Genomic DNA, 26,695 nt, shown 5'->3' with positions numbered 1-26,695 from the left:
TAATCCAACCAATAAATGGGCCAAGGACCTGAACAGACACTTCTCAGAAGAAGATATACAATCAATCCATAAATATATGAAAAAATGTTCATCATCTCTAGCAATCAGAGAAATGAAAGTCAAAACAACTCTAAGATTTCATCCCTCTCCAGTCAGAATGGCAGCTATTATGAAGACAAACAACAACAAATGTTGGTGAGGATGTAGGGAAAAAGGTACACTCATCCATTGCTGGTGGGACTGCAAATTGGTGCAGCCAATTTGGAAAGCAGTATGGAGATTCCTTGGAAATCTGAGAATGGAAACACCATTTGACCCAGCTATTCCTCTTCTCGGACTATACCCAAAGGACTTAATAACAGCACAGTATAGGGACACAGCCACATCAATGTTTATAGTAGCACAATTCACAATAGCTAAACAGCAGAGCCAACCTAGATGTCCTTCAGTGGATGAATGGATAAAGAAGATGTGGTATATATACACAATGGAATACTTGTCAGCATTAAAAGAGAATAAAATCATGGCATTTGCAGGTAAATAGATGGCATTGGAGAAGATAATGCTAAGTGAAGTCAGCCAATCCCCAAAAAAACAAATGCCAAATGTTTTCTCTGATATAAGGGGGGTGACTCATAGTGGGTTTGGGAGGGAGAGCATGGGAGGATTAGATTAATTCTATATAGGGAAGAGGGGTGGGAGGGAAAGGGTGGGGGAAGGGGATTAGTAAGGATGGTGCAATGTGATGGTCATCATTATACAAAATACATGTATGAAGATTTGAATTTGGTGTCAACGTACCTTGTATACAAATAGAGATATGGAAAATTGTGGTATATATGTATATTAAGAATTATAATGCCAAAGAAAGTATATGTATAATGGCATAAATTGACATGAACATACTTTCTATACAGAGATACGAAAAATTGTGTTCTATATGTGTAATAAGGATTGTAATACATTTCACTGTTGTTGTGTATTTAAAAAAATAATAAAATCAATTAAAAAATAAATAAATAAAATAAAGTCATGAAAAAATATTAAATGTATGAAAAGTTGCATGAAAATGAGACAGTATCAAAGCATGAGTAACCACCCTTTATCATTGCTTTAACACAAATCCAAATAATGTAGGCATTGTACCTATATATATCATTATTGCTTTTATATCACAAAAATATGACATTATGCTGATAGAATTCATATCTGTAAACACATTTAAAACAAAAATTCATCTTTAGGAATATGTCTATATATTTGATAAACTTATATAAAATCAAAATGATGCTGCCTTCTGTGGGGAAATGTGGGGAATGTTTGCCGAAGGGCAATGTGACTGAATGCAGTTTATTTTAAAGTTCCATACATGTTTGCAAGGGTGAGGGAATATATGTAGACACTTGTTATGTTGTTAATAATGAATAAATACATTAATGACAGGCAGAAAAATAGTATAATGTGTTATTAACATAATTAAAATATACATTTGTCTCCAAATATCAAGTTTGTTAAATAGTGATGAAAAGAAAATAGTCAATTACATAAGAAAACATTTCAGTTATAAATGCAATCGTAAAACCTCTCTGTGTTCTAAATTTAGTTTTTTATGTACATAGGATGGAGTTATAGGAAAATAAACTTATAGTTTGAAATTGTACAGAAAATGTATCATGCCATGATATATAAAAAATAGTACCAGATAAATGTAGAATTAAACTATTCCAAAATATATTTCTACCTTTTAAAATTAATCCACAATGTGAAAAGAACAATGAATAATCCCCTAGTGTATGATAGACAATAATATATAATTCTATTATCATATATAATTTGTTCTAGGGTCATAGGAGGATTAAATAATTGGTAACAACTTAACATCATATTTGACACATACTGGATACTAAGCACAACACTGAACAATCAATTAATTAGCAAGGGTAAAGAAGTTTACCATTAAGCATTAAGTTTCACATAAATGCTCTAGAAACAGTGTTTAAGTTTACTTTCTACTGGCCAACTGAACTTGCGCTTCAGAATTATGTAATAATATATTTGGCTACATGCATGCTTGAATTCATTTGCTCAGAAAAAAATTAAGCAATTAATATAATAATTGACATAAGATAAAGAAATTCACAAAAATGATTTAATTTAGGGCACAGTATAACAACTCTTATTTATGGCTACATATAACAATATATAATTCAAATGAAAAATGATTTTTAGATCTGCCTGTCCAGTTTTTTTTAACATTCTTTATCAACAGAACTCCAGTTCTTCTTAGATATTAAAGAACACTATACTCAGGGAAGGTATACATCTCCAAGAGCAAACCAATACTGGCCCAGGTACAGTATGTTGATGCCAATGACTGGCCAGAAAAGAATCACACAGAAATATCTAAAGCAAATCAAAGGCAAGCTAACTTGGGACTCCTTGATACATTAACTAAAATACCTCTTTTCCCAAACTACATTCACTTGTTACTCAGGTATATGACATAATACACAATAGATATATGGTCACTCCAGTTTTTATATAATTGTATATTACTAGATACTTATGATATTATCAAAGAATTCTTTTCCCCAGATATTTTGAAAAAATCTAGGGTTAGCAGTACAAATGGTTTGTGGGTCATGTCTTTTAAAAAAAATGTCTTAAAAGAATTGCAGAGAAAAATAAATAGAATGAATACAATTTAATATTTTAACTATAGAAGAAAAAGAATTAATGTGTGAAACATGAGATTTCTAATTGGGGAATACCCTCATAGGTAGAATAGCTTGAATTTACTAATGACTCAAATAAATACAACTGTAATAATAAGAATAAGAATAAAAATAATAAATACAATGTCAATGGTTAAACTACTCAAGCATTTGGAAAGTGTGAGAGAAATGCTTATTTATAATTTCTGAAATAGTCTTTAAAACATTTCAACTTTATTTCTGTCAATGGAAACAAATATTTTGATGCTGATCATAGACACAGCATTTTCTAGTATACAAAAGGCCTGGTATGGAGAAATGACTTACGAGAGGAAATGAATCAAGGAGAAAAATGCAGATAGCCATTTTGAGATTATTTATAGTAAAACAAAACAAATAAGCAAGACCAAGAAATATCAAGGCGGCTACCAAAGAGAAATGTTGACATTTCTTTTCTCAAATATTTCCTTTATAGTTTTATTACTTCTACACAACTCATTTGCCTTTTTAGCTTCAGTTGCCTTCTCTTGGCCACCACATTTGTTTATAACCCTCCCATTATTGACAGTCACAAATTGGTTTTGCTTCTACGCTCCAGAATTCTTACTGCTATTTCTTATAAAGGAAAAATTAACTAAACATTAATGGAAGTACCACTTCAAAAGTACCATTTCAAAAGTAGTGTTCTTAGCTTTGAAACTAACAAAAGAGGTGAAGGATTTCTATAGTAAATTTATTTGGAAAAAAATAGGAGGCCCAGAATAGTCAACACAGTCCTCAGGAAGAAAAGTGAAGCAGTAGGCATCACGATACCAGACCTGAAATCATACTACAAAGCTATAGTAACAGAAAACAGCAAGGCGTTAGCACCAAAATAGGCAAGAAGACCAATGGAACAGAATAGAAGACACAGAGACCAACCCACATAAATAGTTACCTCATAATAGACAGTCACCAAAAACACACACTGAAGAAAAGATAGCCTCTTCAACAAATGGTGCTGGGAAAACTGGAAATTCATATGTAGTAAATGAAATTTAACTCCTATCTCTCACTCTGTAAGAAAATCAACTCTATGTGAATCAAAGACCTAGGAATTAGATCAGAAACCCTGAACATACAAGAAAAAAGTGTAGGCCCAATATTCCAACATATTGTCTCAGTAACTGAGTTCCCTAACAAGATCCCCAAATCCCAAGAAATAAAATTAAAAAAATCAATAAATGGGGTGGCATCAAACTAAAAACCTTCTTCATAGCAAAGGAAACAATCAAAAACATGAATAGAGAGCCAACAGAATGGGAGAAAATCTTTGCCACCTGCACTTCAGATACAATATTAATCTCCAGGATATATAAAGAACTCAAAAAACTTAGCACCAAATAACCCAATCAATAAATGGGCAAAGGACTGAACAGACACTTCTCAAAAGAAGTGATCAACAAACATGTGAAAAATGCTTCAATAAATGAATGAATATTGAAACTGTGGTATATACACAGAATGGAATATTAGCCTAAAGAAGAATGAAATTATGGCTTTTACAGGTAAATGGTTAGAGCTGGAGAATATCATGCTAAGCGAAGTAGGCCAAGCCCCAAAACCAAAGGCCAAATGTTTTCTCTGATAAGTGGATGCTGATCCAAAATGGGGTGGGGGGGGGAGGAAAGAATGAAAAAACTTTAGATTGAGCAGGGGAGGGAAGGGAGGGGAAGGTGTATGTGGGAGGGGGATGGCAGAATGAGGCAGACGTTATTACCTTATGTACAGGTATTATTGCATGAATGGTGTGACTCTACATCATGAACAACCAGAGAAATGAAAAGTTGTGCTCCATTTGTATAAAAAATAAAATTTAATTAAATTAAAAATAGAATGAAAAAATGTTCAATATCTCAACAATTAGAGAAATGCAAATGAAAACTACACTGATATTTCATCTTATCCAGTCAGAATGGCAACTATCAAGAATACTCCTAACAACAAATTTTGGTGAGGATGTGGGAAAAAGGGAATGCTCATATATTGCTGGTTGGAGTACACATTGGTGCAATCACTCTGGAAAGCAGTATGGAGATTCCTCAAAAAGCTAAGAAAGAATCAACAATTTGACCCAATTATCCCACTCCTTGGTATATATCTAAAGGACTTAAAATCAAAATACTACAGTGACACAGACATGTCAATGTTTATACCAGCTCAATTCACAATAGCTAAGCTACGGGAACCAACCTAGGTGCCCATCAACAGATGAATGGATAAAGAAAATGTGAGATACACATACAGTGGAGTATTACTCAGCCATAAAGATGAATGGTTTCATTATTTTCTCCCATAAATGAATGGATCTGGATATTATCATGCTAAGTAAAATAAACCAATACCAAACAACCAAAGGTCAAATGTTTTCTTTGATATGTGGAGCTAAAGTAGAGGGGGTAGGAATAGAATTTCAGTAAGTTAGACAAAGGAGAACAAAAGGAAGGGAGGGAGATAAAAATAGGAAAGACAGTAGAATAAATCTAACATAATTTTCCTATGTACACATATGAAAATACTAAGTGAATTCCACCATCATGCCCACCCAGTAGAATGGGGTCCTAATTAGAATAAGATATATTCCATGCTTGTATAATTTTATAAAATGGATTGCATTGTCACATATAACTAAGAAGAATCAATTTAAAAAATAAGGGGCTGGGGATGTGGCTCAAATGGTAGCTTGCTCGCCTGGCATGCTTGTGGCCTGGATTCGATCCTCAGCACCACATACAAACAAAGATGTTGTGTCCGCTGAAAACTAAAAATAAATAAATAAATATTAAAATTCTCTCTCTCTCTCTCTCTTTCTCTCTCTCTCTCTCTTTAAAAAAATAGGAACATTCATATTGGGTATAGGAAGAACAGATTCTCCTTGAGAATTTTAGGAATTTAGGGCTGAGTGAGAGGCAGAAGTTCATTGAGGATGGGCTACAGAAGAGATATTTGATTGCATATCAGGATGTACTTAGATATCCACAAGTTCACTGAGAAAATTTAGTTATTAAATAAAAAAAGGAATTATTCAACATCTGGAATTTTTGTTATCATGCACACTCACATACAAACACACACTTAAATGCCTCATACAAAAAAGCATTTGCTTTGCCCAATATTATTTAAGTATTTCCTCATAAGGAAAACAATCCATGATTGGTCATTCAAATTTATATATGGGGTGAAGGTGGGAGTTCATAACCCACTTGAATCAAAGTGTGGAATATGATATGTCAAGAAATTTGTAATGTTTTGAACAACCAACAATAAAAAATTAAAAAAAAAATATGAAAGAAACTCCTTGCATGTTTGTGTTTAGACAGAACAATGCTAAATTTCTTCATGATTCATTATAGCCAATAATAGATTCTCTGTTATGATTTAGTTGGATAATTCTGAATTATGAGTCAGTTTGAAATGAGGACAAGATAAAAATAAAATTAAATTAAAACTAAAAATATTGAAGATCAAGAGAGGATCCATCCCTTATGGAGAAGTCATACACATTTTAGTATGCACATGTCAAGTACATACTTCAAACAATAATTAATTGGAGGTTTGATATGGTCCAAGACTAAGGAGTTGAAGTGACCATTGTCCATTATTTAAAATATTTAGGCACATCAGGTCTTGATAACATTTACTTAATAATGAAAACATGAACAACTTCTGATAATTTTAAAAACTTGTGAATTACTGAAATACAAGTTACATAGAAAGTGAATTAGAAAAAATCACTATGAAGTTAAAACTTCACTCATTTCATTAATACTCAAAATTAATATATTTGTCATTTCAGAGTCAAAGAAAATTGCAATGAGTGGTTTTCAAACTACTGAGAACTAGGAAGGTGTGGAATGGTTAACTGAAGAATGTATGTTTAGCTTCACTTTTCAACCATAAAACTGCAAATATGCTTGGCAAAAATAATAGCTGGAAGGATTTTAAGCCAAACCCATGATCTAAGTGCCAAAATTCCAAAGGAATGTTGATATTTCACAACAGATGTCAACAGTCACAAAGTAAAAATATCAGCTTCTCCAGTGGTTCTCATCTGTGGGAAACCAATAAATCCATCAAGTACTAACAACATTTCTTCAAATACTATTCAAATTCTCATTGATATTTATTGCTTTTTATCACTTTAATAGTACTTTTTTCACAGAGACTACTGGAAAATTCCATCATTAATTAGTAATGGCTCCTGATTAGTATTTTAATAGTCTTTAAGCCAACTTCTTAATATACTTAATAGAATTTTCTCTTTAATGAAAAACTAGCTAATTTAAAAAAAAAACAACTTATAGTCCTTTCTACATAAGTACACACTATTCTGTAAATAGCAAACATAAAATTTCAATGTTAAAAATAAAAGTTTCAGTTTTATTTTGACTCTAAGGATATGTCCCCTATTCTTAACCATATATAATTTCAGTGATACTGATAATGCAAATTATGTATGCATTTGCTTTATTTCCTATTAGAGGGTTTTGTCTAAACCTTATGTTATTTTTGCAATGCATACTTTTTTTGGCTAAGAAGATTTCAAAATGAATTTTAAATATTTTCTTAAAAATATAAGAACATCGTAAACTTGAAAAACATACTGTATTTTAAAGTAAAAAATATATTAACACATTCTAAAAACGTTTATATACTAAGTTTTGGGGACTAGGAAAGATTAGACACCTGCAGATAGTTATCAAATTTTTTTATTTGTCTTAGGAAAGTGCAATTTTAATCATTCTCTTAGCGTTTACCTCTCAATATTTGATATAGATTTTAAAAGACAGCTCTTATATCTATGGATACATATTAAAAACCATTTGAAATCAGTGTTAATATTCAACAATTTTAATTCTCATTATTTGATGTGATCCTGCATAGAAAAGATAAATAAGAGAAACAAACAGTTGTCAGCATGCTAAAATGCAAATGTTATACAGATTGGATATTTTGGTGGATAGTTTAAATAGTGCAGATTATTGAACTTTGGTTGGAAAAATCCAAAATTTTGACAAAGTTATGGGAAAAATTTGGTTTTGGATAACTGTGTATTTCATGAAAATTTTTTATATCTTTTCTTTCTTCCTTTTACTAAACTAGAAAATCAATTGACATATTTGTAATTTTTACATGACATGAGCTCCAGTAATAAATATTATTTCAATAATTTTCTTAAGAATATTAGAATGATTTAAAAACCAGATCTTTATAAATTTGTCTGAATAATATCATTTAATTATTTTTACATATTGCCCTCCTATATAGGTATGCTTTATTTCATGGTATGGAGAGATTTAATTAATTTTGAATGTCTCTTAGACATTCATGAATAATCAGGGAGACTGTATGACAATATCTTTGGCATTATATTTCAAGTAACTTCTTGATATTACACATATGATAATGAGCATGCATTTACTGTTAATAAAATATTACAGTGGGCAAATGCCACTAGTCAAGTCATTCAAATCACCTCATATTTAACAAAGCTAAGTGAGTACCCAGGGAGAATTCTAAATAAATATCATTACTATACAGAACAAAACCAATAGAGAATTATTATATCATTTGAGTTAAATGAACATATCTATTGAATTTCTAGACAAATGGGTGAATTTTATTTTGTCCCAGAATAACTATGATAAATTGAGTTTATGATTAATATTTTATAGAAAAGGTAATCCATAAGAACTTATTGCTGTAACAATCACATTGATATGTTACATAATACTTACTTAAAACTTTGATTGCATAGCAAACATGACTTGATTATCTTAAAAAAAACGGATAAAAAATTTAAGAAAGTAGATTATATGTCTGGTACTGATGCTCCAATAACCTCAAAGCTTTAGGCAATTTCACGTAATCTCTCTGGCACCCAAGTTTTATCATTTGTAACCATCCTGGATGATTTCTTCAAAAATTAGAACTCAAACATTCTTTTCTTCCTGCAGCCTACCCTAAATAATTCTTCATTTAATGGAAATATGTAATTTGTTATTTTCTTGATGTTATGCAATGCTCCAATTGAGAAATATAACAGTTTTTAAGAAATTATCACATTCCCTATTAATGATTTTTATTATCTGATGTATTCAAAATTGGTTAGGTTAATTCTACTAAACAGACCATAGATACCTTCCTTCCTATAAGGTCATGATGTAAAGTTTCTAGTGGCAGTGATTTCTGTAAAACATGAATGATATTAGAAACCTCTAATAATCTCAATCCTGTTTGTTCTTTCTCCAACAGACTGTCACTGATTTCCTCCAATCCTGTATCCTTCATTCTTTAAGAACCTTCATGAAATTTAATACTATGTCTTCCAATTCAAAATGGATTCTGGCTAAAGAATGATTTCTTTTTTTAATATTTTTAAGTTGTTGATAGACATTTATTTATTTATATGTGGTGCTGAGAATCGAACCCAGTGCCTCACACATTCCATGTAAGTGTACTACTGCCAGGCCCCAGCCCGGCCCAAGAATAATTTCTTTTTTTTTTTTTTTTTTTTTTTTAATTTTTTATTGTGGGTTGTTCAAAACATTACAAATTTCTTGACATATCATATTCCACACTTTGATTCTAGTGGGTTATGAACTCCCACCTTCACCCCATACACAGATTGCAGAATCACATCAGTTACACATCCATTGATTTACAAATTGCCATACTAGTGTCTGTTGTGCTCCGCTGCCTTTCCCAAGAATAATTTCTTAATAGTTATATGTGCCCTTCTTAAGTTGTGAAGTTTTTCTTTTTACATTAACAGTTGTAGACATTACAGTTTCATGTCAATCTCACAAACTTGGTTGTTTGCTAGTATAATTATATTAGCAATTGAAGAATTTTCATTTTGTACAATTATATATTAAACTAAAATAATACTGTTTCCTAAATTTTCTAATATTTTTCTTGTGCATGCACAGCCAATGTGCTGTATCATACAGATATAGCCACAAATTTATTGCCAGAAAATTTTAGACTAGTTTAAAATATGACCAACTATATTAGGTTCAATTGAAGGACAAAACATTGAGTAGTCATAATATAATATAGTGGGAAGTATGCAATGTTTAAGAATTAGTTAAAAACAAATAACTCAAACCTCAAGCATGGTTATGTTTCTCTAAATATTTTTTTTTTCTGTAAAACTATGGCTTCTAACTTATTTGATTAGTAAAAAATCCTTCAAAATCTTTTCATTCTGTTCTAGGATGAAAGGAGATTTAACATATTTTAAATCAACCATAAACTATATATTAATCCTGATTTAAATAGAAACTGACTTTTCAACTGAGAACATGCATCTATCATGTCTTAAAAGAAAGATAATAATAATTTAATATTTTATGTATAAATATATTAAATTCTCTGAGTTTTGTTTCATTTAAACTAACACATGATCTGAGAAATACATTTGAGAAAGTGAATTAATAGTAAGTCTTCTTTACTCAAAACAATTTATTCAAAATTTCCCTAGTCATTAAATGAGAAATTCAATGTTCCATTTTGTTAAGTAAAGGATATAGTGTTATGAATTTGTGACTATGCAGATCATTTTTTCTTGTTACTTCTTGCAAACTAGTTTCTTCCTTGTCACTAATGAAATGCTACATCAGGATGACTTCAGCACATTTATATTAATGTAAAACAATAACACATCTTGAACAATTTTAGTGACCACCTTATAATATGTGTAAAATTCAGATTTTAAAATATAACTTACCTGTAGTTTTCCTATTTTTAAAAAAGCTATACCTATTCAACTGGTGTGATCAAGGGATTCAGGAGACTGAGTTGGGAAAATGTATCTGTTTCTGAGAGCTGCTCATTGCAGGAATGAAGGTGCTATTTCCATTTAATGTAAATGCTACTTTCATTCTCTTTAATTAATAAAAGAAACAAAACCTTTTTGTATTCTCAATATAAAAATATTTTTTCTTAATATAGTGGTTTACTGCAAAAGAACATTCTCTGTGTAGCAATGGTCCTTCCACCAATTATTTTTAGCATCATGCTATTTTCATTTAGAAAGGTCAGATGAGTTCTTTGCTGAAACCAATGTGATTTTCCTAATAAGCTCACCATGCTAAGTGATCCAACAGAATTGCTCTGTATGTTAATAAGGAGAGTAAATGGCATTACTTGACACAACTGTTATTTTCAATGGTAGTTCATTCTAAGAGATTAATTATCTTGTACCATATATATGCTATTAAGTATGTAATATAGCATAATTCTCATTCAATTCCTATAGTGATTTTTATTAATATTTGGAAAGAAAATATATCACCACCTATAATTATGAAGATGAAATTATGTCATATCATATTAGAAGCACATCCAAGGTATTAGAGAGCTATGTTCAACTTTCCTTATAAAATTCTTAGTTCAATACCCCATTTTTCACAGTTATTATTCTTCCAAGCACCTTGCCTTCCTTCAAATAACTCAGTTAAGGCTCAATTTACTGTCAGAATAATGCATTTATTTTTCTGGTGGGCACTGAGAATGAGTAAAATGGTATCACCTCATCACTGAAGATGCAATGGCTCAAATGCCCTTCTCACTGAAGTTGCATTTAGAGAGATTCCTAGTTGCACAAACTATTTTATCTATGGATCCAGCCAGAATGCCTTTCAAACATGAACTCCTTCATGCAGCATTTCTTTCTGTTACCAGTTTCCAAAAAAGTCTGAGGAAGAAATTCCTTTGTTGCCTATGGTTATTAGACTGTTGCCTCTTAACGACGTTATGAATATACAACTCACTATTGTTTCAGCACAATGTTTTATGCATGATATTTTAAGAACTGTACAAAACACAACATTAAAATTCTAAAGTGAAAAATAATAGCATTATGGCTCATTACATTCTATATTGTGGTAGTCTGAACTATGAGTAACTGTACTGTCATCCTGTCAACTTGCTTTAAAAGATCTGCTATAATGTTTTACACAATGTCATTTATTTCACAGATATAACTACACCAAAGTGTTCCAGTTTAGAAGCAGATTGTAAATGTTTAAAAATATTTTCACACAGTCACCTGAGGAATACTTGCCTGAAAAGTAATCCTTAATTACCACTACATCAATGGAAGTTCACTCCTATTTATAGTTTTGATCATACACAAGACAAATCCATAATATATTTTGGAATCATATTTCAACATAATTACAATGTTCCTAATTGTTCTTAGAGAAAGAATTTCAAATATCCCCTAAATATTGGAGGTATATAACAGAAATATTTATCTAAAATATTGTTTTTATAGTGAAGTTATTGGCAAACAAATGACAGCTGATGGCTGTAGAGATACCTTGCTCCATTTTAGCCTAGAATGTCCTTAGAGCCCTCCTGTAAGTCCATCAGATGATATACCAAGGCCCTTTGCTGTCATCATTTCATCATCTTTACACGGTCACTTGCACCAAAGCTTTGCTCATAAGTGAAAGATCTTCTGCCTTTGATGGTTTTTTCTGAATTAATTATTTTATGTAGTACATATTCAATTAAGACTCATACCAGGGCAGGAGTATGTGACTTTTGCAACTGCTTATTAAATAACCAAAATGTTGTATAAGAAACTAGTGACAAATTAACAAACATGTACGAGGCTTTGAATTACAGTCAGAATAATGCCAGGCTGAATTAATTACCATGTTAAATGTATGCAGAAGTGGAAAGTAAAATACTTGGTATTACACAGACAAAACTTATTTAAATGTACATGTTTGAAGATAAGTACTTCCAAAGGAATTATTTTTTTTTTAATTTTTTTTATTGGTTGTTCAAAACATTATAAAGCTCTTCACATATCATATTTCATACATTAGATTCAAGTTGGTTATGAACTCCCAATTTTACCCCAAATACAGATTGCAGAATCACATCGGTTACACATCCACATTTTTACATAATGCCCTATTAGTAACTGTTGTATTCTGCTACCTTTCCTATCCTCTACCATCCCCCCTCCCTCCCCTCCCATCTTCTCTCTCTACCCCATCCACTGTAATTCATATCTCTCCTTGTTTATTTTCCCATTCCCCTCACAACCTCTTATATGTAATTTTGTATAACAATGAGGGTCTCCCTCCATTACCATGCAATTTCCCTTTTCTCTCCCTTTCCATCCCACCTCATGTATCTGTTTAATGTTAATCTTTTCTTCCTGCTCTTCCTCCCTGCTCTGTTCTTAGTTGCTCTCATTATATCAAAGAAGACATTTGGTATTTGTTTTTTAGGGATTGGCTAGCTTCACTAAGCATAATCTGCTCTAGTGCCATCCATTTCCCTGCAAATTCTATGATTTTGTCATTTTTTAGTGCTGCGTAATACTCCATGGTGTATAAATGCCACATTTTTTTTTATCCATTCATCTATTGAAGGGCATCTGGGTTGGTTCCACAGTCTAGCAATTGTGAATTGTGCTGCTATGAACATCGATGTAGCAGTATCCCTGTAGTATGCTCTTTTAAGGTCTTCAGGGAAAAGTCCAAGAAGGGCAATAGCTGGGTCAAATGGTGGTTCCAAAGGAATTATTGTATACTCATGAGAATATGGTACTATACTAAGCATGTGTTAAAAATTGTGCATAAATCATCTTTTGTCCTAAGTACATACTTCTATTAAAATAAACTATATTTTTTAGAGAATTTGTTAGTTCACAGCAGAATTGAATGACAGATAAAGATTTCTCATCTACCCACAAGTCTATTACCCACATTCCATATACTCAACTTCCCCAACTATCAAAATGGTGTACCATGGTGGTACATTCATTACACTCAATGACCCTACACTGATATATAGCATCATCACCCAAAGTTCATAGGTTACATTTGGGTTCATTCTTGATGTGCATTCTATGAGTCGGGGTAAATATACAATGCTTTGTACCCACCACTATAGGGTCATAAAGAGTATTTTCATAGCCCAAAAATTCCTCTATATCCTTCTTTTCCCCTGACTTCTAGGGACCACTGAAACCACTAATCCTTTTACTGTCTCCACAGTATTGCCTTTTGCAAAGTGTGAGATAGTTGTAATATAACAGTATGTAGCCTTCTCAGCTTAGTTTCTTTCCCATAGCAATATGCATTTCAACTTCTTTTATTTTATTTTTCATGGCTTGATAGTTCACATTAGTCCTGAATAATAACCATTTTTCAGCTCTACCAGTTTATTTATCCATTCATATACAAAAGACAACTTGATTGTTTCCATGTTCTGGCAAATAAATATTTGCATGCAGTCTTTTCTATATCATGTGTTCAACTCATTTGGATAAACACCAAGGAATGTAATCGTTGAATCATATGGTTTTAGTGTCCTGAATTTTGTAAGAAACTATCAAATTGTCTTCCAAAGTGAGTATACCAGTATGCCTTCCCATGAGTGAGAAATACATAAAAACAACAATTAAAATTCAACTTTAACAGGAGATACTACCAGTTTTTGGTTTTTGTGTTAACTTCTTTAGTTTGTCAAAATATGTTTTGCTCCATATTCCTGCTAGTATATGGTACCACAGCTGGATCAGATTTTAGTCATGGTAATAAAAGTGTAGTAGATAAAAACTTTTATGCAGCAACAATGCTGCTTTCAAGACAAACAAAGAAATTTTCTCTTGTTCTTCAAAAGAAAAAGAGTGATCCACTCCTAAAATGCAAAAACTGAACTAGAGTGCACTTTCACATTCTTCCATCCACTTATCATTCCATAACATAAATAATAGCACTGTCCTACTTAAAGTCTTTCAGATTTGTTTTTTCAAAACATTATCAGAGAATTAAATACATAGAAAATACTAGATATAAATAACAATTCCTGAATTGACATGGCAAATAAGGTGGCTCCTTAAAAGATAATATTTTTTGTTTGAAATGTAGAAGGTTATATATAACCACATTTTGTATTATATAAATATTATTAGGAAATTCACCAAATGACTTTGTGAGAAGGTAGAAAACTTTTTTTATTAGCTTCATATGAAAGTTTATCAAAACAAGACAGGATTAATTTATTCTCAGATATTCTTAGAGAATCCATTCTGTTTTTATTTCCTCGTTACCTCATACCCTAATTTGTTTAGCAAATACTTCGTGCTTGCCTATTTTGTAGATGATAACCTTCAAGACTCAACCACAGAAGTTGTATCCATGCCTGGAAGGCCCCAAATGCTTATTGATTCAATTAATATTTATGTGCCTAATTGTAGGTATCATGCTAGTTTGGGTATAATAGAAAACTACAACAATCCATATGTATATACAATAGGATTGTAGTCTTCAAGACCTAATATTCTAGAAGGGGATACAGACACATAAAAACAACAATTAAAATTCAACTTTAACAGGAGATACTACCAGTTTTTGGTTTTTGTGTTAACTTCTTTAGTTTGTCAAAATGTTTTGGGGAAATATATATATATATATATATATATATATATATATATATATATATATATAACATAAGTACATATAACTAAGATACCATGATCATCTTGGTTGATCTATTAATACATCAGTAATACATATAAATATGGATTCTAATTTAATTGAATTTTTATAGTTAAAAATAACAGGAAATTATAAAACAATGAAAATTCTCCAGTCAAACAGTCACAAACAGTTCATATCTTGACATATCTTACCTGTTTAAAATAAACAGCAATGACAGAGAATATATAAAAAATAAGAGAAAGCACACTAACAGAGCAGACTTAAACAAAAGTTTGGCACCTCCACACACAGACATCGTAGCTACAATCCTGGTAGTTTCTTTACCCCAGAATGACACTAACTCCACATTTAGACTACTTCAGTAAGAGTCTACATGTGAGGGAGGAAATAGAGACATAATCATTACTCTAAGCAAAAGGTTATGATAAAGGTTCACCCAATAATCAGTCTTAAAAGGAGAAATTAATGAAACATTTTGCTGACCAGCTGCCTGGGGTCTATCTTTTGAAAAGAACTGTTAAACAACATATCTGGAAAACACACACAGAAAGACACACACATACACACACACACACACACACTTACACATACATGTGCACGATGAAGGAAGAAAGAGCCCAAATGAAATTGAATTCTGTCTACATCTAGTCTGCTATTCCAGGGGACAGATGGGGAAAACAGTAAAGTGGTAGATAGGGAGGAATAAAGAGAGGAAAAGAAATAATAAAAACCATGACAATAAATGCAAACACTTTCACTCCAAATGGCTCAGAAACCTATGAATAGATACAGGCCAAAAAAAGCAGAAAATCAGCACCACAACAATGATTTGAACATATATTCAATGTCAATTTAATAAATATGATAGACATCTCTGGAAAACAATTTACAACATGTTTATGGTACTTAACAAAATTAAAAATCGAATTCTAAAAAAGATCAAGGAGTTAATTTAAAAAATCAGATGGAAATGGAAAAACATAATTCGATTTTGAGAAGAATAATCTATAAATATTAGAAATGACAAGTACTAAATGAATAATTTTTTAAAATGAACAGGCTGAATATCTCAATTGAATAAGAAGATAACATTAGTGAATTAGAAGATACTAATGAAGAGCTCAGGTAGAATACAACACAGGAAAGTAAATAAATTTTAAAAATAAAAGCCATGAAAATTAGACAACATGGAACAACTAATTGATGAAATTGCAGATAAATAAGATATAAAAAGAGTAGCTGATAATTTGACAGAACTGAAAATAGACAAAGGACTAGGTTTATGTAAGAAAAAATTGAAGAACAAGTTTGGGCTCTCTGCCTTATGCATCAAGGCTATTACAAATCTATAGTAATTGAGGTGTGGTATTGACACAGGAATTTGCAAATGAAGAATAAACCCATGTAAGAATTCCTGAAAATACAAATTATACATTATTCTTGAAATAAGACAGTTCTGGCACTATACACTAGTAGGAAAAAGGCAGGCATTTTCAAATGATGTCAGGACAATTGCATATTCATTAAGAACACTATTTATAAAAATATGTAAAATTATTTTTAGAGACTAACAAGTGAAAGGGGAAATTTTCAATATTTTAAAAGAGCTGAGTACAGTGTCACATGTCTGTAATCCCAGAGACTTGGGAGGCTGAGGCAGTAGGACAACAAGTTTAAGATCAGCCTCAGCAACTGACCAAGATTCTGTCTAAATAAATTAAAAAAAAAAAAAAAAACACTGGGGATATAGCTCAATGGTAACACACCCCTGGGTTCAATCCCTAGTACAAAAACAATTAAAGAAAATATTGGTAGAAATAAGAAATAGAACTGCACCTCAAATGAAAAATGGCAAAGGACATAAATAGACAATTCATAGAAGACCAAATTAAAGGAGGGGCCAATGAATATAAAATATAATTATAAATATTATAAAAATATAATATTATTAATAAAAAACAAACAAAATATAATTTCACACTTATTAAATTGAGAAAAATTTGAAGTTTCAACATTCAGTTGTCAAGGATGTTAAAAACAGGGGATGCATACACCACTGCTGAAGGTTAGGTGAAATACTAATACCAATCTTTACCAGGATACATGAATTAAACATGAGCATATTATAGTCTTTGGCTTATATATAAATTTTGAAACTTTTTCTGCTATAATAAATAGCTAAATATACAAGATTTTCTGGATAGAAATGCATAATTAAATCCAAGGATAAGGCAACCATCCCTTCCAGTGTATGATTCTAAAAATAGGAACCAAATTTTAGAAATGAAATTCTGACAGGAAATAAAACATTATATATTTATCATATATGATGTCATAAGTTATAATATGTGGGATTAAGTGTTGACAGTTGTGCCAGAATGTTACTGCAGGTAGCATGTCATTAGATATGAAGTGCAGGATATTAGTTACTTCACCTCAACTGGTAGTTCATCAGCAAAAGCTATCTAGCTTATTGTCTTTCCTTGATTATGTCTCTTTTATTTTTCACTGCCTATAGTAAAGCCTTGTTTAAAAAACAGTCTGATATAATTGGGATTATACACAACATTTAAGGGTAAGAAGGTTTTAGTTTAAGAGTGTTAAATCATCAAACAGGAAAATATTTCTAAAGGCATGATAAAATCAGGAGAATCATAATAGAAGGTGATGGGTCTCCACTGCTTTTCCCACAAAATTGTCTTCTTCATTTTGAAGCTGGAGGATATGAATTTTAGTAAAGATAAAGGAAATTTATCTGTGTACTATAGCTTGATAAGAATGCATCTGTAAAGTTATATTTTTTTAAATAAACTGACATTGAAGGAAATTAGTAGCAAGTCATATTTTGTGTATCATCATTGTAGGTCATGAGACAGCTGTTGTACTCTAAACCCAGAGATGCTGGCCTTGGTATTCTAATACAGAAAAGTAATTATGATTACTTTAAAAAGCATTTGCATTATGCATTCAATTAACTTTCATGCCTAAATTATGGAAACAGGGACTTTTGGCTACAGAGGCCTAGGACAAGAAAGACAATCAGGAAATAAGAAAAAAATTACAGAGACAGTAGGAAGGAAATTGATGCCTGGTGAGGACAACACATTTTATGTGTGACAACCAGGAAAGTGTACCTAAATAATATTATCTGGTCACTTAGAATATCTCTGACCTCTGAAGCTTATAAAACCTCTCAACCTGGTGGGGATGTGGCTCAAGCGGTAGCGTGCTCGCCTGGCATGCGTGCGGCCCGGGTTCGATCCTCAGCACCACATACAAACAAAGATCCTCAGCACCACATACAAACAAAGATGTTGTGTCCGCCGAAAACTAAAAAATAAATATTAAAAAAAAAAAAAACCTCTCAACCAAGACCAAGGATTTTCCATTTTCTTCAAAGAATCCGTCTTAGACTGGGAAAGTCCATCTTAGTGTGCCTGCTGCTTTTCTGATTTTTGCCTGTTTTTTGGCTAATACAGGTGCACATGAATTCAGTTCACCCTGGGGCTCCTGTTGAGAACTTTGAATGATTTCTAAGAATACTCCAAAACTCAAAAAAATACCATTATGGAAAAATACATTATGATATTTACTAGAGGTTGGAAAGCTATTATTTGTTGCTACAATTGAAAACAAAACCATTATATATTGTTCTATAGGTCCCATGTAGATTTATTTATATGAAACTACCCAGAATTTATGTTAGTGTCTCTTATTTCTTCATTTTACATTTTAGTTGAAATCCCAAAAAACTTTAGCAATAGATGATCCAGTTATTGTTATTTTTTTAAAAAATGATTCTGTATTAATAGAGCTTTATTAAATTCTAATATCTCATTCCAAGTTTGTCTTACCAAAATGTATATTCATGGCATAAAATTATCTGGAAATACCAATACAGGTCCAACAAAATGTATGAAGTTAAACCTCTTGATTTTTATCTAATACCTTTTAGAATATGATAGAAGGCTTAGGACTTCAAGTCCTAACATTTCATATTAACAGAATTCTCAGATAAAACTCTTGAATTTAATATAAGCTTAATTTGCAACATAGCTTTCAGTTAACATAAAATAAATATACATAACATTGGCAGGTTTTTTTGGTATTAAATATGAGGGTTTTATAAGCAACAATCATTTAGTCAGCTTTTTTATTCAGAAAAGAAGATCTTTGGTATTTGAATTTAATTCTGGTATGTCTGTCTGTTCTTGAGAAACATGAAAGCTCCACTCTATCTCGAATATTGAGATTTAACTGGGGTACATTTATAAATCATTTATGTTGGTGTGGGATTCAAAATGATCCTCTAGCATTTTTTTTTCCTAAAGCAGCCTTGGTTTCCCGTTATTCTTATATAGGTAATGATTTCTCTGATCTAAAGCAAACCTCACTACTTTGAGAAAAATACACCCCCATTCATCTGTGCCATATCTCCAACCTCTGCTACTCTAAAGATAGATAATAATGCTGGCAATAGAAAAGCAGAGAACGTAAAAAAAAAAAAAAAAAAAAAAAAAAAAAAAAAAAAACCATACAAAATAGATGGTTTTTGGCTCAGTAAAGAAGACTGGGTTAATTAAATGTGCAATATTGAAATCAGGAAAGACTTGAATTTTTGAAGCTATTCAATCCTATTATGTTCTTTACAAAGGAAGTAAAAAACCAAGCAAAATTAAATAAATAACAAAAAGAAAAGCTATGAAAATGTTTCACTGGATATAATGTACAATACTTCATCAAGTATGAGTCAGAGGATTATTGTAAGTTGAAGGATAGTTAACTTGATAGAAGATAATCAGAGGCAACAAAAATTATGAAACCTGATGTTTGCATATTTTAGGAGGAAACAAAGATCTTAGGTTAACATTTTCATCAAGTGACAGGTGACAGAGGTTCTGGGTCAGCAACAGGACAAATTGTAACACAGAATTTTCATTTTCATTTCTGTAACAAGAAGTATGACTGGCAAGATTGTCACTTAAGCATTTTACTTGAGAAGAAACATCACATCAAGTAAAAAGGAGATAAGAAGAAACAACTTGTTAAGAAGAGACAAAGTGTTCTATTTTACCGAAAGCATTCCAGGCATGTATTACACAGCATTATTCACAATTCAGGTGAGTCTCTTGTTAAAAATTACACAGACATGATTATTTATTGGTGGTAGACTCTTATTTTAATAGTTTCATAAATATGAGTATTTATATAATCTTGATGTGTTCTCTGCAATTGTTCAGTTATACTTTTTAGCATTTTATGAGTGGAATCACATAGTTTAGTGGTATTTGTAAATTTGAAGTTTTACAAAGGTCCTAGGACATACTTAGGAATATGTGGTAGTAATTAAAGTTGGTCTGAATTCTAGAAGAATTATATTAAGGGTGAGTGCAGTAGTTTAGATTCCTAGAAAAGGTGGATATTAGTTTTTAGGAATATAAAAAAACAGGCAAAAATAAGAGTAGTGATAAGCTTCAGTGACTTTGTCTTGCTTATTGTGGACCCATGGAAAACTGGCAAAGCCAGAAATAATTGAAAAACAATGTATTTTAAGTACCATGAGGTAAAAAATGGTCATGTTTACCCATGCATTCCCAACATATAATATGGTATCTCATACTAGTAGACATTGAATTATTGTTTGCACATTCTAACTACTACATCAGTATCTCCTTTTATACTATGCATCACCTAGAGATGATAAATGTGTAATAAAACAATAAAGATTATTGGTTAGAATCACCACTTCAGACAAGGCCTAACATACAATAGAGCTCTGAACAACAATGGAACATCAAGCAGAGACACTGCTCTGACACATTTTGAATTTGTCTATATTTGCTAAAGATCAAATATCATACCTCTAATCTTGGTTATGAAGAGTACATTTTATAAACTGTAATAGATTTTCTTAAAAATAAGCATTTACCATGCAAAAAAAGGAAAACATTGTTTCAGAAATAATAAGCAGTGGGTTATACCATTCTAAATGAGAGGATTTATAGCCCATTGTTTTCAGTTTAAATGTCAAAGTCCGTACATATAAACATTTGGAAAAACAGGTTTCAGTAGATCACACTATGTAAAGGTCATACAGACCTTGCAAATATTGCTGGATATCTAACTAATCTGATCCAGTTCTTGAGTTCAAATATCAAATTATATCCCCTTTTGCCACCTAGAATTCAAAATTTCTAATATTCAGTGTATCCTAAAAGTTTCACATTTTCATATTTGTAAGATCCCATATGAAACCATATGCAATTACCACATGCTATATTGTGACATGCTCTGTTAACATTAGCTCTTTGATCAATGACTCACCTTAACTGTTGAATCATCAAGCCCTACAGCAGTATTTTACATCTTCAGTTATGCATAATGTGAAGTAATATGCATGCCTGCCCACTGTAAATATGAGAGGCAATTTGTTTGGCTCCACATTTTATTTTTCTTTCAAGATTACACTACTAACTTCAACAAAAGCAATAAAATAAAAAATATTGCCTCACAATCCACAGCTCTGTCCATCAATAGCAAAAATTCTCAGTCTTAACACCAGTGCCAGAAGATGAATCTCATGGTAATTCAGTGATTGTATATGGATTCACATTAAACAAAACAAGTTAGATAAGCAATCAGATAACTAAAGTTTTTTCAAAGATAATAAAGAATATGTTAGAAATCATCAAATGTTTTCTCATTAATCAAATAAAAAGGAAGGGGGTTTTCAAGATGGCAGAATAGAAAAGGTTACTTTCTTGGCTACTTCTTAGAGTGAAACCAAGAAAGTAGACAGGCAGCTTCTCAACAAGGTGGGTGAAACCAAAAAAAAGGTGGGGTGGGGGCTTTACTGGAATTTAAAACTGGATATTCAAAGCACATCAGGGACCCAGTAGGTTGGATATAATAAAATAAGGAGGAAATCCCCAGGAGCACCAGCACAGTCGTTGCCATGCACAAGCAAGAAGCACCAGCCAGAATGGTCCCTCCACAAGTAAAGTGGAGGGATAAGGGAATTAAAGGAACCCACATTTTTTAGGAGACCTGAGGCATATCTGGGTACAGAGCATTTAGAGATCAAGGACATTGCCTAACTAAACTTAAAAACATGCTGCATAATATCCTTGTGCAGGAAAGAAGCCACCCTATCTCCAGGCAGTGGGTGGATTACAAAAGAAGGAACCATTTTATAGCCTCAGCATGAGGGCCAGCAGCTGAAGGAGCCAATTCCTGGCAAATTCAAGTTTGGCCTGAAATACAGGCCCAGTAAACACACATTGCAAAACATAGAGTGTGCTTAAGTGACCAGAAGAAAACCAAACATGGAGAGAGGTTTATCCAGGGGACAACTGGTTGTGGAAACCCACATGGCTCTATCCTTCCCTCTCAACTTGACTGCCTGAAGGACCAGCTGGGAGAGACATATCTGGCTGGGAAATCAGAAGGGAAGAGGGTGGGAGAGATTGAGTTTGGACACTGAACCCAAGAGTAAGAAATGTGAGGGCCACAGGTGATGTAGGGGACTAAAACTTGGCTCCTCTACCACAGAGTGGAACACAGGGGAGAGCCCTTGGATACAGTCTTCCAGTATGTACTGGAAAATACTGGGCCCAGAAGGTATGCTGATTTAAAATCTCCAGATCAACTGGCATTCAGCAAAGAGCCTAGAGCCCACCTAAGCCTAAACCCTGTCTACATGAATTCCATCTATGAGATTACCTCTCTCATTCCAGCAATCCAGAGGGTGGAGCATCACATTCCAGACAACCCTACCTAAAACTGCTGAGAAGAGAAGCTGAGAATCTTTGAACTTCAACAGAAAAAAAATAACTTTTCATCAAGATTTTTTCCTCTTTTTCTCCTTCTTTTTTTCTTTTCTATGTTCAATTGTGACCTTAATGATACATGGACATTCATATATATCATATTTGTTTTTTTTCTCATTTCTAGCATTTTTGAAGCCAGTTGTTTTTCATAGATCAGAGTTTTGAGGAGTAGGATGTTTGATTAGTATATTTTCGTTTTGTTTTGTATTCTTTTATTTTTATTTTTAAGTTTTTACACACACACACACACACACACACACACACACACATATATATATATTTCTCTTACTTGTTTCCCTTGATTCTCTTTCTTTTCTTCCATTAACCATCAATCTCTATTGTTCTCTTTCACTCTTCCTTTGTTTTATTTCTACCTTCTCTCTTCCTCCCTCATAATCATCACATCCTGTATCACTTCTGTTTTCTCCCTGTCCACCATTTGAAACTGTAAACCCTTTTACAAACTTGGTATTTTTATTGTAAGCAATAACTGATCACATCCTTTCCATTTACTATGATAATTAACACTGTAGATGTTATAGTAGGAACTATTTGGTTTAATGTTGTATATTGTTTGCATTGACTGTTATTATTTTTCTTCACCTAAATGGTGAGGTACTGTAAACCTTCAAGAAAACTACAAGTCCACAGGGTAGAAACTCTACTACCTCAGATCCATATTGCTAGATGGATAGACACACAAACAACACGATAAAGCAAAGGAACAAACTGCACTAAACAAACCAAGATACTTCAATAACAGAATCTAATAACACCACAGTGGAAGAAATGCCAGAGAAGGAATTTAGAATGTACATAGTCAGATTGATATGCAAAATAAAGGACAACATAAGGAGTGAAATCAGAAAGAAAATACAAGAAGTGAAAGATCACTTCAATAAAGATCTAGAGATCCTGAAAAAAAATGAAGCAGAAATCCTGGAAATGAAGGAATTAATAAACCAAATTAAGAATTCAATGGAAAGCAATGCCAACAGTCACTTGGAAGACAGAATTTTAGTCAATGAAGACAAAATATATAATATTGAAAACAAAGTTGACCATGAAGAAAAGATGTTAAGAGACCACATGAACAGAACTTCCAAGAGATACAGGAGAACTTGAAAAGACCAAATTGAAAAAAAAAAAAAAAAAAAAGCAAAGACCAAATTGAAGATTTATCGAGATAGATGGAGGCTCAGAGAAACAAATCAAAGAATGCACAATTTTTCAATGAAATAATATCAGAAAATTTCCCAAACCTAAAGAATGAAATGAAAAATTATATACAGAAGGCTTATAGGACCCCAAATATACAAAATTACAACAGACCCACACCAAGGCACATTATTATTAAACTGCCTAACATACAGAGTAAGGATTGAATTGAGAAAAACAATACATAATATTTAAAGGGAAATCAATCCACATCTCAGCTGATTTCTCAACCCAGACCCTCAAAGCTAGGAGGTTTTGGAATAATATACACCAAGCCCTGAAAGAAAATATATATCAGATAAGAATACTATATCCAGCAAAATTAAGCTCCAGAATTGAAGATGAAATAAAAACCTTCCATGATAAACAAGTGTCAAAAGAATTCACATCTAGAAAGGCTGCAATACAAAACATTTTCAGTAAAATATTCCATGAAGAACAAATGAAAAATAAAAGTGAAAAAAAGCAAAGGGAGGAACTATACTAGAAGGACAGTCAATCAAAGGAGAAACTAATTCAAAGCAAAATCCAGAAATAACCTGCACTGGTCTACATTCTGCTTTCCTAAAAAGGATGAATTTACATCATTTAATGAGACTATTTCAAGTTTTTGTTGTTTGTTCATTTGCTTGTTTTTGTTTTTGCAGGCTAAAATAAAAATGTTAAATATTTAAAAAGCAGAAATAAATCAAAATGAGAGGAAATAAAAATCATATCTCAATAATAGCTCGGAATGTAAAAGACTAAACCCATCAATCAAAAGAAACTGACTGGCAGATTGGATTAAAAGAAGTCCCAACAATATGCTGTGTTAAAGAGATTCACCTCATAGGTAAAGACCCCCATAGACTGAAGGTAAAAGGAGGGGGAAAAACATATCATTCACATGGATATTGTAAACAAGCAGGGGTTTCTATCCTCTTATCAGATAAGTGGACTTCAAGCCAAAGTTAATCAGAAGGGACAGAAGGACATTTTATACTCCTTAAGGGAACTATACATCAATAATACATGACAATCATAAATATTTATGTCCCAAACAATGGAGCATGTCTGTATATCAAACAAAATCTTCTCAGTTTCAAGGATCAAACAGACCAAAACACAGTAATACTGGTTGGTTGACATTAACACATCTATCTCACCACTGGATAGATCTTACCAAAAAAAAAACTAAATAAAAAAGCTCTAGAAGTAAAAGGTACAATTGATAATTTAGGCTGTACAGACATATATAGAATATCTCATCCATCAATGACTGAATACACTTTCTGTTCAGCAGCACACAGATCCTTCTCTAATATAGACCATATTATGTAAGCTATCACATATGTGTGTATACAATTGTAATATTACCTTAATATATTTTTAGCATCTGTAGAATTATTTTGATAGCTCACTTTCCATTGATAATGATTTTTATGTTCTTGCTTTTTTCTTGATTAGGCTTGTTTGATTTTATTAACTTTCAGCTGTATTACTTTTTCTCTATTTCATATATTTCCGCTCCTACTCTTATTTTTTCCTTCCTACTACCTAATTTAAAAATAATTTGTTATTCTAGCTTCTTTCTGATACAAGTACTTTGAGTTATAAATGTTCATCTGACTACTGTTTAATTGCAGAGATTCTGATATTTTAAGCTTTTATTTGGTTCAAAGCACTTTTTGCGTTTCTTGTGCTTTCTTCCTTGACCTGTGAGATACATGTTAGTGTGCCATTTAATTTTGAAGCAGTTGACATGTGGTAGTGGGGTTCTTTATATCTTAAGGTGATTGATTTCTAATATAATAAGTCATGCAGGAAGCATAGTCTGCATAATTTCAAATTAAAAAATAATGGAAATGCTTTTTTATATTGATTGTATTTGCTACATACATGTCAAAACTGATCAAACTGCATACTGCTAATAGGTGAATTTTATTCTTCAATTTTACCACAATAAAACTGTAAGAAAAAGGGAAGCTCTGGGTTTATTTAATTACTTCAAAGTCACATGGATAGTTCGTTTGTAAATCCTAGCAAATTCTGCTATTCATATTTCTTTTTTTTTTTCTTTTTTCTTTTTATTTTTTTGTTATAGAGGATTGAACCCAGGGGCACTGTATACTAAGGCACATCCCCATCAGTGTTTAAAATTTTGAGACAGGTTCTTAGAAAGTTGCTTATGGCTTCCCTAAGTTTCAGAGGGTGGCCTCAAACTTATAATTCTCTTTCCTGAGCCTCCTGAGTTGCTGGGATTATAGGCATGCACCATTACACCCAGCTAATATTTCTTAACTAAATATTCTTTTCATTGTACTTTATATATTATACTAATATTAAGTACCAGCACTAACTTGATAGCTTTAAAAGGGCTATGCTGAAAACGTAGAAAACTGAGAAATGAAATGAGGTCCAAGGTCACTTGAAAGTTCAG

At 32.0% G+C, this 26,695-nt stretch overlaps 1 protein-coding gene and 1 long non-coding RNA gene across 2 annotated transcripts in view; one reads left to right on the top strand and one right to left on the bottom strand.

Moving 5' to 3' along the window:
• Positions 1–26,695, bottom strand: part of Dmd (dystrophin) — a 2,205,817-nt gene that overhangs the window by 2,123,359 nt on the left and 55,763 nt on the right. The gene's annotated exons all lie outside the window — the stretch shown is intronic.
• LOC131423434 (uncharacterized) lies at positions 20,115–24,160 on the top strand. Its single transcript, XR_009225026.1, has 2 exons — positions 20,115–20,349; positions 22,966–24,160. It is a non-coding gene; the product is annotated as an uncharacterized LOC131423434 (long non-coding RNA).

Source organism: Marmota monax, unplaced genomic scaffold (genome assembly GCF_021218885.2).
Source record: "Marmota monax isolate L192 unplaced genomic scaffold, Marmota_monax_Labrador192_F-V1.1 WCK01_AAM20220418_F8-fsc00075, whole genome shotgun sequence".
Lineage (NCBI taxonomy): Eukaryota > Metazoa > Chordata > Mammalia > Rodentia > Sciuridae > Marmota > Marmota monax.
This window is presented reverse-complemented; position numbering and strand designations above follow the sequence as displayed.